An 18,075-nucleotide genomic window follows, 5' to 3' on the forward strand; every position below is an offset into this window, starting at 1 on the left:
TCCGCCTACCCCCAAAAATCCAAAATATTTATCAAATATCCCGCAAGTTTATTCAAATTATCGAATAAATTTGTTTTAACACATATGCCTTGTGAAAACAAACCATTTAGGGAAACCTGGCTCTTTTATCTTTGACCTAGTTTAAATCAGTCTGTCTTATCAACTTACATCAATTTTTTACAAGAGTCAAGCGGATAAGGCAGATAAGAAAACACGAACTATTTGTATTTCTCCACTCAATGTTTTGTAACTGGTTATGTCTAGTTGCAAGCCCAAAGAGTATAGGGAACTGTAAAAATAAGAGTTTGGGTGCTTTATCATGTATTTAAAACGTACTGTTCCGTAATTGTGAATGCCATTGGGAGGGAAGTATTAGCCAACAGCACTAGCAAAATTAAAAGAAAGCTCAATTTCAATTTAATAAATTTTATCATAATTATCTGATTTAAGTTTTTTTTTTCAAGTCCAACCTTAAATTGTATAAAATGAGCCAGATTTTTTGCTTTGTTTTAAGTCCTTCTTGTATTATTAAAGTTATGGTTTGGTTAATATGTACCGTTTATTCTAGGGAGAAATGCACATAAATATGCCTATTTTGCCCTTTTGGTAAATGTGGTTATTGTATTCATTCCATGTAAAGATTAAATAATAAAAAACAAGTTTTTTAAACTGCAAGTAAGGAGCGACATTAAAACTTAAAACGAACAGAAATTATTCCGTATATTAAAAGGGTTGTCCCCTCCTCAGCACCCCGCTGTTTACGCTAAAGTTTGACTTTGTTACAACTCTACTTTTTAAAACTTTTTAGTTGAATTTATAAGCTTTGCCGTTCTAAAGGTTGTGATTCCACAATTTACTTTAAGAAACCGGTTTTATTAACTTAGCTGTCAATCTTATTTTAAGATTCCGTTTCGTCAATGGAAAATGTCTATAGTATTTAAGGCTTTTAGCGACATCTATTTCTCTTGTTATTCGCAACTTGGGCTGCCAACTCGATACATTTTATGTTAAAGGGGCATATCCCATGTTCCGAAGCGCAATTACATAAAAGGGAAAAATACTGACAAACTTTAAAAATTTTAGACAAAAAAGGTAAAAAAGGGACACATTTTGTAAATTTATGACATAAAACAAAAAATGTTATAATTGGATATCTATTTTGATGTCATTTATGAAAGCAATGTCTGTTCTAGGTTTTTTTTTTAGCATCTAGGCTTTGACAGATAGGTCATAAGCAAAGAATTTTCATCAAAAAAAGGGTTTTATGGGTTTATACGAGTTTCGTGCTTTCCCACTAAGTCATTTTGTATAATTGTGTTATATGAATATTTTTGTAAGAATTTTTATATGGATTTTTTTTTATTTTCATCATCTGTGATGCTAACGGGCTATTATGAAATTAGTTTACAAAATGTCTTTTGGTCAGTAGTACAACTAAAAAAAACCTCTAGTATTTGAGATATGAAGATGGACACATTCTAGCTAAAAACTGACGAAAGTTTTGAATACTCTGGGAACACATTCACGGACGAAAAGTTGGCAACAGTAATTTAGTGCACATATAGATGTAGACTACGACAAAATTTAAAACTTTGAAAACATGACAAGCCCAGAGACAGTGATTTACGATCCCTAAGCTGCAAATTACAAATCAATTTAAGTTACCTGTTGAAACATCTGTATTCCAAGCAGAAGTTATTGCTATTAAGAAAGCCTTGGAGTATATAGGAACGAATCTTCAGAACTATCCTAAGATAGTTATATGTTCAGATTGTAAAGCCTCTATTGATGCCATCAGTAATGTGAATAGGAATAGGGTGTCCATAATGGAAGTAATTGCTTGTTATTCTATGTTTACATCTGTCTGTAAAAAACACAAAGTAATTCTACAATGGGTACCAGCTCATGTTGGGATTGATGGTAATGAAAGAGCAGACTGAGCTGCAAAGCAGACCACAAAAATGACAGACCCCTTTACTGAATGTGATTCTCCTATGGAAGTTAAGATGATTGACAAAGTAATAAAGAATCTAGATAAATTTTCTTTTGAGGAAAACCAGAATTTGTCTGGCAACTATTTTGTCACCTGCAAAACCACAAGGAGGCATGAATTAAAAATATATGACAAATTAACAAGAAAAGAGGGAGTTATTTGTATCGGTTAAGATCTCAACATGCAGGGGTTCAATCCTATTGTGCAAGATTTTTTGGAGAGGATAAAAATTGCACATGTTGTAACAACGAAGAGACAATTGCACATGTTCTTCTAGATTGTGATAATTATCAACATCAAAGACAAAGTTTTGTAAAGTTCCTTACTCAGAATTCTATGCAATGTAATATAAACCTTCTTTTGGGTGGAGTGGCTGTTGAAAAACTTAGTATACAAATCTTTTGACTAGTAGTTCAGTTTCTACAAAACATAGGAGTAGACAAGAAGATATAGACTAGTGTGTTATTTAAACTTGTCAGATGATGTGTATCAAGGCGAGACAATATTAGTGAAGTGTTTAATTACTGATGACCAATTTTAGCTTTGGGAGGCATATCCGCCTTTCCTTGTATTTTCAATCTTCCAGGATGATTTATTTAGAAAATCCATTTTCTTGAAGTTTTGTAATCCACAAGCATTGATTTAGGCCTATCACCATTGATTTGGATAAAAAATTCAAAACAATTTCTCAACTTTTCTATCTTGTGTAGCCTATCTTTTGTCACTATTGATATTTTTTTGACATATAGGCTTTGGTGAAAAGGCAGTTCTTTTAAGTGGCCTAACAGAATAAGAAGAAAACATAGCAGGTTTATTATGAATTTATTTTCTATTCAATTTTAATCCTGGCAAAACAATATTGAATCATACCATTTCTACAAAATGGCTTTATGATGAGAATAAGTTTGAGACAAATGTTATAACCTATTTTTATATAAAAAAATAAAGAATGAAATTATAATTTTCAAGAGTCCTAAAAGAGCTTAAAATTCAATCTAAAAGAAAAGTAATTGCTATTTACAGGAAGATCCTTAAAAATAGCATCTACTGGTATGATCACTTGATGTGTAGGTCAATAATATAAACTACAAAATATTTACCAAAGTATGTCCTGGGAAGGTATTTTAACGTTACTAACTCTATCTTTCCCCCTCCATATAATGTAGATTATTGTACGTTAGTCTAATGCTTATATGTAGCTGATGTTTGATTGTATAATAGTGTTAAAAGTGTAAATCTGTGTTTACCTTGAGAAATTCCAGTTTTTAACCTTTTTTATAGTACTTATATTCTATAATAAACTCTTGCAATGACAGCCAAATGTTTAGTCATTATCTGATGTAGTGTTAGCTGTAATAAATTTGTTTTATGATTTTACTAATCATTGAAACTTGTCTAAAGGTCTGTATTATCTAATTGCTCAAGAACACAGACCACTTATGAGATGTCAACTATGTCATTTTGGTTGATACATACATTGTTTTTACTTTACACCTGGTCTTAATTAATGAAAAGTGAAATTGAGACACTAGAAATAATGAAGATATCAGGGCTGAATTTATAATCTAAATTATGCTCTAGTAAGATGTTTTGAATTGCTCCTTCCCTCCCTACTCAATATATAAAGTGCTTAGAGAGGAGATTAAAGTTATTAAAGTGATTTGTGAGGAGAGTGATTTTTATAATTGTAAAGAGCAAACAAAAAGGCATTGAGTGACATTATGTTTCCTTTAGAGGTTTCATTTTTGAATTTAAACAAAAAATAGTTGGGAATAGTTGTGGGAAAAGTCAAAGTCATGGCCAATTGTAGAAAAAAGCCAAGAGAGATTGTTCAATTAAGTGGGCAGCCCAGTCAAGGGTTAATTTTATCCCTTTTGATTGCCGTTGTTACTTTCTCCCATTTATGCTACACCTTTCCGTGCATGTGTGTCCCTTCACAAATGCCGAACTAGAGTCGTACCTGTTGGAGGTTCTCGCTGGGTTGTCAACACACGCAGGTTGACTACGGGTTGACTTACTTGAAAATTTTCCTCTCATGGCTATCACTCGAACAATGCTGAACTAGAGTCAACCCTCTCATGCTAATTCACGGTGGGTTGGGTTCAACCTGTTGGAGGTTCTCTCTCAGGTTAATTCACGGTCGAGGAAGGGGGAAGCAGCATATTGACAAATTTGGCAATCTATTTACAACTGATTACCCCGCCAAAGAAATGAATATGAATGGAAATAACGATTCCAATTCAAGGCCTACAAGGGCCTCCTGCAATCTGCCTCGACTCTTATGCAAGTGAACTTGCAATTATAAGCCAAGGGATTTGGGCCAGAAACAAAAATTTCAACTGTCTGTAATTGACTATAAAAAGTGGAGTAGACATGGGCTAGATGGGAACCCCAAATGAGAATGAGTATATTGTTGGTATGTGTGAAGCAGATGGTTACTACCACTTGAGCAATGGTCTAACTATTGACGGCTTTAAGGATTCGTGCTTTAAGCGGCAAACATAGGCTCAATGAAATACCCTATGAAAGAGGAATATGGTGTTGGTATGTGCCTATAGCAATGGCTTACCGCTAGAGCAACGGGTCTAACTAGCCTCGGCTTGAAGGCATTCGTGCCTCAAGCGGTGAACATGGGCATAAGAAATGACTACATTGTTGGTATATGTTTAGCAATTGATTGCCGCTAAGGAAACAGTCTAACCATTCAACGGCTTTAAGCATCCGTACTCTAAGCGGTGGGCATAAGCTAGATGGGATGACTGTCTGACTGTCTGATATTTATTAGCGAAAGAGAGAGAGAGAGCGCGAGAGAGAAGCTTGAATGCTCTACAGTGGACATGGGCTGGATGGGAACCCCAAAGGAAAATGACTATATGGTTGGTCTAACCATTTACGGCTGTAAAGATTCGGGCTTTAAGCGGCGATTAGGATATAATCCACAAAAGCAAGGATAGGACACACCAATTCTAACTCCTGATTCAACACGGAACCAACTAAAAACCACACTTCTATCTCACAGGCAGCAATAGTATTTTCGCATATGAACATAAAATAAGTCCAAAGTAATCAACTAATCCAAAATCCTCAGAAATAGGACGTGATAGAAATTCGCCAAACATTTGTAAACATATAAGATATATACTAAGCACTATTTTTGGATACTGACATTGCAAATATAGCCTCACATTTTTACGAAGTTAGTTCAAAACCTTGAAATATCAAATTAGGCAGGAATCAAACACCCTTTGCAAAATTTTTACTCACTGTGTTTTATTTGGGAAAATCGCATTATAATCTAAACAGTTTTTAATAAAAGATTCCAATATGACCCCAAGATGAAAAAGGTACGACATGAAAAAACATACCAACTTTGTACCTGGGTTTGGATCCTTGTTTTGTTAAGATTTTAACAGGCTGTGACATGTCCACCATTCTGTAAGAATTTATATACGAAGCCTCTTTTGAAATGAGTTGATAATTTTGTGCCGTTTTTGTTGCCTTGGCTGTTCTGTTTTGACTGAATATCTCGAAATATTGATCCAGGGTCATATAAGGGTACAGGAGGGCCCGAAAAGACAAATGCCAGTTCGGTTACCCCTCAATCTGTTTTTTCACTGAAAAGGGCAATAGGTCTGAAAATTTGTGAATTGAGTTTATCTATGACCCGTTGTAAAAGCAATAAAAAAAAAACGAGTTCAAGAGAAAAAAAAACAGAAAAAGAAAGATGGAAAATGACAAATGAAACAAAATAAAAATTCATTAAATAAGCACAGCAGCACAATAATTAACCATATAATTACACAAACACAAAACACATAACAATCACAATAATTTAAAAGAAAGCGATACATTTACTGTTTTAAAAGGGAATAAATTGGATGTCCATTAATTTCTATGCTATAAGCTTGGATACATCTGCTGATGGCAGCGTTGGGATATATAATACCGTATCTCCTATTGGCCCAAGAATTACTTGCCCACTGTTGGATACCGAGGAGATATTTAGCATACCAGTAATAAATTGACTGAAGTTGTTTTATTTCCTTTGTTGAAAAGGTACGCCAAAAAGGAGCAAGGTAGAAACAATTTCGAAGGGCATAACCCTATAGAGAACAGAACAAGAGTTAAGAGCTCATATGGCACTAGTGACGAGGTCGGAAGAGCCAAGAGCTCATATGGTATGAGCTCTGGAAAAATTCTAAGAATCAATAGATTGCTATAAAAGGAAAATCAGAGGCTTAATGCCGGTTGGGATTTAAAATAAGAGCTCTGAGTCACGAGGTCCTTCTAAATATCAAAATTCATTAAGATCTGATCACCCACTCGTAAGTTAAAAATACCTCAATTTTTCTAATTTTTCTCCCCCTTCAGCCCCACAGATGGTTGAATCAGGGAAAACGACTTTATCAAGTCAATTTGTGCAGCTCTCTGACACGCCTACCAATTTTTATTGTCCTAGCACGTCCAGAAGCACCAAACTCGCCAAAGCACTGAACCCCACCCCAAACTCCCCCAAAGAGAGTGAATCCAGTCCGGTTACGTCAATCACGTATATACGAAATTTAAAGGCGTTTTCCAAGATTTCCGGTTTCCCCCTCCCAACTCCTTCAAATGTCAACAGATCTGGCCGAGATTTGACATAAGAGCTCGTTCCATCTAAATATCTAATTTCATTAAGATCCGGTCACCCGTTCTTAAGTTAAAATACCTCAATTTTTCTAATTTTTCCAAATTAACCATCCCCAGCTACCCTAAAGAGAATGGATCCGTTCCATTATGTCAATCACATATTTATAGCTTGTGCTTATTTTCCATCAAGTTTCATCCCGATCTCTACACTCTAAGCGTCTTCCAAGATTTCCGGTTTCCCCCTCCAGCTCCCCCCAATGTCACCAGATCTAGTCAGGATTTAAAATGAGAGTTCCAAAGCAGAAGATCCTTCTAAAGATCAAATTCTATTAAAATCTGATCACCCGTTCGTAAGTTAAAAATACCTAATTTTTTCTAATTTTTCCGATTTAACAGTCCCCCCCCCCAGACAGTCGAATCGAAGAATCGACAATTTCTAATTTAATCTGGTCTGGTCCCTGATACGCCTACCAAATTTAATTGTCCTAGCTTACCTGGAAGTGTCTAAAGTAGCAAAACCGGGACAGACAGACCAACAGACCGACAGAATTTGCGATCGCTATATGTCACTTGGTAGATACCAAGTGCTATAAAAAGGTTACCCATTTATATGGCACTATGGGTTATCACCACATTAAAAGGTGTCAATGTAAACCATATCAGACTATGTGTTTTTGGAAAGAATACAACTTACACATTACATTAGTTTCAGAATTAAACACATGGATGCAGTGACATTGAAAGCATAGAAAAATTAGTGTTGGAACTAATTCCCCTATGGAAAAGGGCGAGTGCATAGAATAGTTTACCAAGTAGACCCAAAGGTAAAAAAGAGAGTGACTGCAACAGCTCAAAACACGTTATGTTTCACGCCACACATTCAGAAGGAGAAGGAACTCTCTTGAAATCCGTTTAGGTCTTCTCAACCATTACTAACAACCACTTGTTTGCATTCTGGCAATGGCGTTTAATGGGGGGAGGGAGGGGCATGGCTTCTAGATATTGAAAAATATCCCTACAAAAAGGTATTTACTTCCGGTTTTTTGGGGGGCATGTTTTCTCCATGGCATTCTTTTTTTTCTTTTCATTCTAAAAATCCCTATCCACTACTATTTCATGAATTGACGGTAAATGACATGAATTGACTGTGTGTCAAAGAGGCAGCATAAACAATCATTGTCTTAAAAACTTCATTTCACAACCATTGCTATTAGGGATAAAAAGGGGTATGTCTTGGAAAGTAAGAGAGTAGTAAAAACCTCAGAGAATTAGACCAGACAGTCAAACCTTCAAGGACCGGGTTGTAAATCCTTTTCTTTTTTTAATGCTATAACATCTTTTAATTGATACAGCCAATTAATTCAAAGCCCTGACAGTTGGAATATGATGTAAGTGTAAAGAAAGACTAAAATCCTTCGAGAAGTGGCTTCCCAGAGGTTTTCAACAGTGAGACCGTCAGCGAGTCAAGCATAGGCAGTTCAAGGTTACAGTGAGTTTTTAGTATTAATAGAGATGTATAGCTACCTGTTTGTCAATCGTGGTTCATCTGCACTCCGTATGCTTAAAAGCAAGAAGGACGTATCTATGGAGTCCAGTGCCTTGGGGAGGTCCTGCCCCGACATATTCCGAGAGGAGTTCGCCCTTGCTAATGTCTTGGCCGGGAATGTTAACAACCATTCTCTAAACTTTTGCTCTTTTCGGCTTGGTGCATCTGGGTCTGGAAAATAACGACCCATTTATCTAAAATACAAATAATCATCATCTAAGTTTATAGGAAAATACATTTACGAAAAGTCCTTTTCTTTGTATATATCAATAAACCAAAGGTTTAAAACAAATATCAAGCGGTTTCGCCCCCAGCGATAGTTTTAGTTTTAGAATATATTTCTTTTTGAGTAAAAGCTGCATAACCAATTAAAATAATTGACATTAGACTGTTGTATACGTGCTGGTAGATGAATAGTTAAATTAAAGAGGTAGGGTGGATCCTTTCTCCCTATAGTTTTAGTAAGTTTACCTTTTTTTGCTTCGTGTACACAACAACTATTTCGTAATGGGTGAGGGAGGTGAAGGAGGGGAGCAAGGTAGCTTTGAATATGTGTTAGAAAGGGGAACAAATTTTGCACCGATCCTCATAAAATAGTATACACCACAGTTTTTTTTTGTCTGCCTTCCAAGACTCTTCGGCTAGTAGGAAAATAAAACATAAGGGGTTAGGGGTAAGATAGAAGGAGGGAGAGAGGAAAAAAGATTCCTGGAGACAAAATTTTCAAGATTAAAAAAAATGGAGCATGTGATATAGAAAGAGAGATGGTAATTTATAGACAGAAAAAAAGTACGGTAAATAAAAGGATGGGGGATGACTTGCTCAAAAACGCAAAAGAAAAGAGAGCCTGGATTATCCGTAACAGTTCGAATAGTCAAACAATCAATGTAATTTTACCAAGTTTTTGAACAGTAATAATTTACTGATAAACCACTATATAAACAGGAGAAGTTAAGTAACACAAAGAAAAGAAAAACATAGATAATAAATAGATAAACATTCCCTACGACACAGTTACAAAAGCAAACACATTTGCTCATTAAAAACGTAATTTCACAACTTATAAAATCTGCTTACAAGGGATGCTTAAAAATTCTTCTTGGTGAAAAGACAAGTTATAGGCCCCAGACATTGACACTTCGCCACTACTTCAACTTTGAAGAGATGCTTCATGACTGAACTAAAGGAAAGCAACTAAATCTGTCCCTTCGAGTTCGAATGATTTGGAGCGTTCCAAGTGATCAAGTAACCTATTACTATTTTGCACCATAAGTGGAATTTGCAAGACATAGACACGAAATTATTTACCCTGACGTTCCATCAGCTATCCACCCTATACCACACTCTGATCAGCATTCTTTACCCATTTTTAAAAATTGAACAGATCAAGACGAAACAAGAGCTAAGAGCTCATATGGCACTTGTGACAAGTTCAGAAGAGCCACGAGCTCATATGGCATGAGCTCTAGCCCAAATTCTAAGAATCAATAGATTGATTTAAAAGGAAAATCAGAGGCTTAATGCCGGTCGGGATATAAAATAAGAGCTCTGAGACACAAGGTCCTTCTAAATATCAAAATTTATTAAGATCCGATCACCCACTCGTAATTTAAAAAAACCTCATTTTTTCGGATTTTCAGAATTAATCCTCCCCCAACTCCCCCACAGAGAGCGGATCCGTTCCAGTTATGTAAATCACGTATCTAGGACTTGTGATTAGTTTTTCCATCAAGTTTCATCCCGATCCCTCCACTCTAAGCGTTTTCCAACATTTTAAATTTCCCCCTCAACTCCCCCCAATGTCACCAGATCCGGTCGCGATTTCAAACAAGAGCTCTGAGATACGATGTCCTTCTAAATATCAAATTTCATTAATCACCCGTTCGTAAGCTAAAAATACCTCCTTTTTTCTAATTTTTCCGATTTAACCGTCCCCTCACTCCCCCCCCCAGACGGTAAAATCAAGGAAACGACTATTTACGATATTACGTAATTTTTTTATTTTTCCGCAATAACCGGCCCCTTCCCAGATGGTCAAATCGGGAAAACGACTATTTCTAATTTAATCTGGTCTGGTCCCTGATACGCCTGCCAAATTTCATCGTCCTAGCTTATCTGGAAGTATTTAAACTAGTAAAACCAAGACAGATAGACCGACAGAATGATCAACAGAATTGGCGATTGCTATAGGTCACATGGTTAATACCAAGTGCCATAAACAGTTAGTAGTGACTTTTTACATAGGTCACGTCACGCCAGGAAAAAGTATAAAAGATCTACACGACTAACGCTGTGAGTAGAAAACGACGGGACCAACGCAGTAAGTATCAAAACGACGTATCAGGAGGATGCGAGAGTGAGTCTGAAATCAGAAGTGATGAGTCGAAAAGTCCTGGTCCTTGAGGGTGTATCCAAAATTTTTTTTCAAGACAGAGATATTTTTTTTGGGAGGGGTTACAAAAAACAAATCACAAATTTATTTGTATGCTTTTTTATCACTTTTTACAAGTCAAAAGAAAATTTCTAGGGGAGGGGGATAACGGCCTAGCTACTCCTTCTTCGCTGGCAAGCGGGGCAACAGCTGAAATAGGGTCAAATTACTCAGCAGCCTACGCGGATGAAAGTTGGTTCATTGGTAAATTCTTTGTAGATCGGTGTGCACAAGTATCTTGTGGTGTTGGATCCTCCTATTTTCCCAGGGTAACACTCAGCATCCATCCGTCCAGATAAGGTAAAGGGAGATCTTTTAGCCCCGCCCCCCAGCTCAATTATTGTACAACATTTGTTGAAAAGACAAGTTATAGGCCCAAGACATTGACACTTCGCCACTACACTAACTTTGAAGAGATGCTTCATGACTGAACTAAAGGAAAGCAACTAAATCTGTCCCTTCGAGTTCGAATGATTTGGAGCGTTCCAAGTGATCAAGTAACCTATTACTATTTTGCACCATAAGTGGAATTTCCAAGACATAGACACGAAATTATTTACCCTGACGTTCCATCAGCTATCCACCCTATACCACACTCTGATCAACATTCTTTACCCATTTTAAAAAATTGAACAGATCAAGACGAAACAAGAGCTAAGAGCTCATATGGCACTTGTGACAAGTTCGGAAGAGCCAAGAGCTCATATGGAATGAGCTCTAGCCAAAATTCTAAGAAATCAATAGATTGATTTAAAAGGAAAATCAGAGGCTTAATGCCGGTCGGGATATAAAATAAGAGCTCTGAGACACAAGGTCCTTCTAAATATCAAAATTTATCAAGATCCGATCACCCACTGGTAATTTAAAAAAACCTGATTTTTTCGGATTTTCAGGATTAATCCTCCCCCAACTCCCCCACAGAGAGCGGATCCATTCCAGTTATGTAGAATCAAGGAAACGACTATTTACGATATTACGTAATTTTTCTATTTTTCGGCAATAACTGGCCCTCCCCAGATGGTCAAATCGGGAAACCGACTATTTCTAATTTAGTCTGGTCTGGTCCCTTACACGCCTGCCAAATTTCATCGTCCTAGCTTATCTGGAAGTATTTAAACTAGTAAAACCAGGACAGATAGACCGACAGAATGATCAACAGAATTGGCGATTGCTATAGGTCACATGGTTAATACCAAGTGCAATAAACAGTTAGTAGTGACAGCAATTTATTCCATCCCAAATAAATGACTTGAGAAGTGGTCTGGATATTTCCAAAAAAGCATTGGGGCTTCGACTGAAAGAAATATTTATCGAATGAATGCACAAGAGCTTCATTGTACATAAATCGAGAGCAGGATTTCCTTTTCTTTTCACAGAGCGAAATCAACTTGTATATTGCCTGGAGTCTAGGACCTAGACCTTCAAGGAGATCTGTATTTTGAGTTACTTATTACGATCCACGAGAATGAAGATTGTTTCTTGACAGTTGAAAGCATAGTCTAAAACGTGTAGTTTTTCGTATCAGGTATATTTCTGAAGTAGTCCAATTTAAACACTCAGGTAAGTTGATAGAAGAGTATGACGATATCAAGATGATCATGAAACTCCTAAAACATAATGCGTGCAACTGTATAATTGGTGTGAATCAAAAGAAGATGGATTTCCTTCTTGGTTAGCAAAAAAATACACACAAGTTCCATCTTTCATTTGCATGTGGGAAAATAGAGCCAAACAGAGGCAATGGGATCAAAAACACTAGATCGGTGTGCACAAGTATTTTGTGGTGTTGGATCCTCCTATTTTCCCAGGGTAACACTCATTATCCATCCGTCCTGATAAGGTAAAGGGAGATCTACTAGCCCCCCCCCCCAGCTCAATTATTGTACAAAATTTGTTTTTGGACAGGACTTTGGTCTTACATGGCATGGATGCTGATATGGCATCCATGCTGATGCTGATACAAGAGCTCATATGGCATGAGCTCTAGGCAAAATTCTAAGAATCAATAGATTGATTTAAAAGGAAAATCAGGGGCTTAATGCCGGTCGGGATATAAAATAAGAGCTCTGAGACACAAGGTCCTTCTAAATATCAAAATTTATTAAGATCCGATCACCCACTCGTAATTTAAAAAAACCTCATTTTTTCGGATTTTCAGAATTAATCCTCCCCCAACTCCCCCACAGATGTCGGATCCTTTCCAGTTATGTAGAATCAAGGAAACGACTATTTACGATATTACGTAATTTTTCTATTTTTCCGCAATAACCGGCCCCTCCCCAGATGGTCAAATCGGGAAAACGACTATTTCTAATTTAATCTGGTCTGGTCCCTGATACGCCTGCCGAATTTCATCGTCCTAGCTTATCTGGAAGTATTTAAACTAGTAAAACCAGGACAGATAGACCGACAGAATGATCAACAGGATTGGCGATTGCTATAGGTCACACGGTTAATACCAAGTGCAATAAACAGTTAGTAGTGACAGCAATTTATTCCATCCCAAATAAATGACTTGAGAAGTGGTCTGGATATTTCCAAAAAAGCATTGGGGCTTCGACTGAAAGAAATATTTATCGAATGAATGCACAAGAGCTTCATTGTACACAAATCGAGAGCAGGATTTCCTTACCTTTCACAGAGCGAAATCAACTTGTATATTGCCTGGAGTCTAGGACCTAGACCTTCAAGGAGATCTGTATTTTGAGTACGAGAATGAAGATTGTTTCTTGACAGTTGAAAGCATAGTCTAAAACGTATAGTTTTTCGTATCAGGTATATTTCTGAAGTAGTCCAAATTAGACACTCAGGTTAGTTGATATAAGAGTATGACGATATCAAGATGATCATGAAACTCCTAAAACATAATACGTGCAACTATATAATTGGTGTGAATCAAAAGAAGATGGATTTCCTTCTTGGTTAGCAAAAAAATACACACAAGTTCCATCTTTCATTTGCATGTGGGAAAATAGAGCCAAAAAGAGGCAATGGGATCAAAAACACTAGCGGATTCATAAAAAGCTTGAGGCACGAAACATGTGTTACCCATGTTCTAATAGTCAGTCAGGACCAAATCGCTTTTCTATATTTTCACTTTAACCTAGATCTGATGGAACTATTTTTGAAAGCATTAGACTAAGATGAAGCGTGTTTCCAGAGACTTGGGTATCTTGTTCCAAATAAATCAAGAAAAAAACTTAAAAGAGGTATTTTGTGAGCTTTTCATGGAGAAGGCCCATTTTTTGCGCCAAGACTACGTCACGCGCAAACATCTTAGCGTCACGCCGGGAAAAAGTATAAAAGATCTACACGACTAACGCTGTGAGTAGAAAACGACGGGACCAACGCAGTAAGTATCAAAACGACGCATCAGGAGTATGCGAGAGTGAGTCTGAAATCAGAAGTGATGAGTCGAAAAGTCCTGGTCCTTGAGGGTGTATCCAAAATTTTTGTTCAAGACAGAGATATTTTTTTTGGGAGGGGTTACAAAAAACAAATCACAAATTTATTTGTATGCTTTTTTATTACTTTTTACAAGTCAAAAGAAAATTTCTAGGGGAGGGGGATAACGGCCTAGCTACTCCTTCTTCGCTGGCAAGCGGGGCAACAGCTGAAATAGGGTCAAATTACTCAGCAGCCTACGCGTATGAAAGTTGGTTCATTGCTAAATTCTTTGTAGATCGGTGTGCACAAGCATCTTGTGGTGTTGGATCCTCCTATTTTTCCAGGGTAACACTCAGCATCCATCCGTCCAGATAAGGTAAAGGGAGATCTTTTAGCCCCCCCCCCCAAGCTCAATTATTGTACAAAAGTTGTTGAAAAGACAAGTTATAGGCCCCAGACATTGACACTGCGCCACTACACTAACTTTGAAGAGATGCTTCATGACTGAACTAAAGGAAAGCAACTAAATCTGTCTCTTCGAGTTCGAATGATTTGGAGCGTTCCAAGTGATCAAGTAACCTATTACTATTTTGTACCATAAGTGGAATTTGCAAGACATAGACACGAAATTATTTACCCTGACGTTCCATCAGCTATCCACCCTATACCACACTCTGATCAGCATTCTTTATCCATTTTTAAAAATTGAACAGATCAAGACGAAACAAGAGCTAAGAGCTTATATGGCACTTGTGACAAGTTCGGAAGAGCCAAGAGCTCATATGGCATGAGCTCTAGCCAAAATTCTAAGAATCAATAGATCGATTTAAAAGGAAAATCAGAGGCTTAATGCCGGTCGGGATATAAAATAAGAGCTCTGAGACACAAGGTCCTTCTAAATATCAAAATTTATCAAGATCCGATCACCCACTCGTAATTTAAAAAAACGTAATTTTTTCGGATTTTCAGAATTAATCCTCCCCCAACTCCCCCACAGAGAGCGGATCCTTTCCAGTTATGTAGAATCAAGGAAACGACTATTTCTAATTTAATCTGGTCTGGTCCCTGATACGCCTGCCAAATTTCATCGTCCTAGCTTATCTGGAAGTATTTAAACTAGTAAAACCAGGACAGATAGACCGACAGAATGATCAACAGAATTGGCGATTGCTATAGGTCACATGGTTAATACCAAGTGCAATAAACAGTTAGTAGTGACAGCAATTTATTCCATCCCAAATAAATGACTTGAGAAGTGGTCTGGATATTTCCAAAAAAGCATTGGGGCTTCGACTGAAAGAAATATTTATCGAATGAATGCACAAGAGCTTCATTGTACACAAATCGAGAGCAGGATTTCCTTTTCTTTTCACAGAGCGAAATCAACTGGTATATTGCCTGGAGTCTAAGACCTAGACCTTCAAGGAGATCTGTATTTTGAGTTACTTATTACGATCCACGAGAATGAAGATTGTTTCTTGACAGTTGAAAGCATAGTCTAAAACGTGTAGTTTTTCGTATCAGGTATATTTCTGAAGTAGTCCAAATTAGACAATCAGGTAAGTTGATAGAAGAGTATTACGATATCAAGATGATCATGAAACTCCTAAAACATAATACGTGCAACTATATAATTGGTGTGAATCAAAAGAAGATGGATTTCCTTCTTGGTTAGCAAAAAATACACACAAGTTCCATCTTTCATTTGCATGTGGGAAAATAGAGCCAAAAAGAGGCAATGGGATCAAAAACACTAGCGGATTTATAAAAAGCTTGAGGCACGAAACATGTGTTACCCATGTTCTAATAGTCAGTCAGGACCGAATCGCTTTTCTATATTTTCACTTTAACCTAGGTCTGATGGAACTATTTTTGAAAGCATTAGACTAAGATGAAGCGTGTTTCCAGAGACTTGGGTATCTTGTTCCAAATAAACCAAGAAAAAAAACTTAAAAGAGGTATTTTGTGAGCTTTTCATGGAGAAGGCCCATTTTTTGCGCCAAGACTACGTCACGCGTGAACATCTTAGCGTCACGCCAGGAAAAAGTATAAAGGATCTACACGACTAACGCTGTGAGTAGAAAACGACGGGACCAACGCAGTAAGTATCAAAACGACGCATCAGGAGGATGCGAGAGTGAGTCTGAAATCAGAAGTGATGAGTCGAAAAGTTCTGGTCCTTGAGGGTGTATCCAAAATTTTTGTTCAAGACAGGGATATTTTTTTTGGGAGGGGTAACAAAAAACAAATCACAAATTTATTTGTATGCTTTTTTATTACTTTTTACAAGTCAAAAGAAAATTTCTAGGGGAGGGGGATAACGGCCTAGCTACTCCTTCTTCGCTGGCAAGCGGGGCAACAGCTGAAATAGGGTCAAATTACTCAGCAGCCTACGCGGATGAAAGTTGGTTCATTGCTAAATTCTTTGTAGATCGGTGTGCACAAGTATTTTGTGGTGTTGGATCCTCCTATTTTCCCAGGGTAACACTCAGCATCCATCCGTCCAGATAAGGTAAAGGGAGATCTTCTAGCCCCCCCCCCCCCAGCTCAATTATTGTACAAAATTTGTTTTTGGACAGGACTTTGGTCTTATGATACTTCACCAATTTCATTTATTCTTTGCCTTTTAATTTCAAATGTAATACCGTATTTCCCCGGTTTTTTCACTAAAAATTTTACTCCATAAGAGTTACAATTCCTGTTAAAAGTATTCAAGCGTTCAAATACCATCAAAATTAACTCTAAACACCATCTTTGGGATTGTTATAGCTCTTATAGCCCTCATAATATGAACACTAGCAGTTTGGGACATTTGACGCCGAATGACGTTATCCCAAAATGCAAAAAATAGATTCGAGTTAATACAAGTATAGAGAAGAATAGCCCAAAATAAACTTGAATTTTCACACTTCTTAGATCTTTGTTACCTGTTTCTACAGTAACGTCTTATAATTACTTTTGATATTTTCAAAAAATCAATTCATATGAAAAAAGAAGAAATAAAATAGATTAAAATAAAAATATTTTCGCTTCGACTAAATTTTACATACAGCTTGTTACTTCCCCAGCCCCTTTGAGGTTTGGGCCCTGGAAATTTGTCCCTTCTTCACTTCTAACTTCTTTTTATCCTATGTAGGCCTACCCTAAATTTTGGGTTTACACTAATCATTAAATTTTGCTAAATTACTAAATTTAGCTAGATAATTACTAAATTTACCCTAATTACTACACTAAATTACTAGACTGTTGGTTTTGACCAAAACATAAGTCGTTCCATTAATTATAAACGTAAATAAATAAATATAAAAACACATAGGAATAGATAAATACTAACCTGTCATACAGAGGGTGTAGAAAAAATTCGGGTCCGCATCCCATGAACAGAAGGAGGATTTCTAACCTGAGTTGGAGTCAGCTCATTTCCTTGATCAGAATTAACACCACTATCAAAGTCAACCTTGTAAAATTTAATGATACATTATAATTTCAGTATAATATAATATAACTCATTTAATTAAAAAGGAAATAATTTAACAAATAAGAAAATATTTAATTAATAATAAATCATAAAATCTTAGTAAAAATCGAAAAATATTCAGTCAATGAAATTACAACCTTTATCATTTATTTATTCTGAAAACAAAAATATTGAACACATATCTGGGTTGGTTTCTGATGTTGCATCACCCCCTAACGAACAGCATAGGCCCTCTTCAAGACTGATCAAGCTTCCTCAGTGGCACAGTAGTTAGGGTCAAGCTCACGGAGATGTTTCAACCAGTTTGACCCCCCCCCCCCCCAAAAAAAAAGAATCTTACTCGTAAATTAATCGTAAAAATTCAGGGAAAAAATATTATCCCGCTCGTTAGAGGAGTTTCAGAACGAAGGTAAAAAAAACTCAATTAGAATTAAACCCCTCCTTATTCCTTCTTTGGAAACACCGTCCCCTTTTACTGTTTTTTTTTTGTATTAATCAAGATAGTTCATTAGGAGATTTGACATTTAACATTCAGTAGATCTTAGGATATTTCCCTTTGATTAGTCAAGAACCCCTCCTTTGCTCAACCCATTAAGGAAGTTAGGGTAATA

General features: G+C 36.7%; 1 long non-coding RNA gene across 4 annotated transcripts in view; it reads right to left on the reverse strand.

Moving 5' to 3' along the window:
- The window catches only part of LOC136041843 (uncharacterized), a 123,114-nt gene that overhangs the window by 17,613 nt on the left and 87,426 nt on the right, over positions 1-18,075 (reverse strand). For 3 of the 4 annotated variants that reach the window (XR_010621112.1, XR_010621111.1, XR_010621109.1), the window contains exons 5-7: positions 17,321-17,443; positions 8,147-8,339; positions 1,666-1,864 (exon numbers count right to left, since the gene is read on the reverse strand). This is a non-coding gene — a long non-coding RNA (uncharacterized LOC136041843). Of the gene's footprint in view, positions 1-1,665; positions 1,865-8,146; positions 8,363-17,320; positions 17,444-18,075 lie in introns of all 4 variants that reach the window. The other variant, XR_010621110.1, reaches the window with a different exon arrangement.

The sequence above is a fragment of the Artemia franciscana genome, unplaced genomic scaffold, assembly GCF_032884065.1.
Source record: "Artemia franciscana unplaced genomic scaffold, ASM3288406v1 PGA_scaffold_43, whole genome shotgun sequence".
In the NCBI taxonomy this organism is placed as follows: domain Eukaryota; kingdom Metazoa; phylum Arthropoda; class Branchiopoda; order Anostraca; family Artemiidae; genus Artemia; species Artemia franciscana.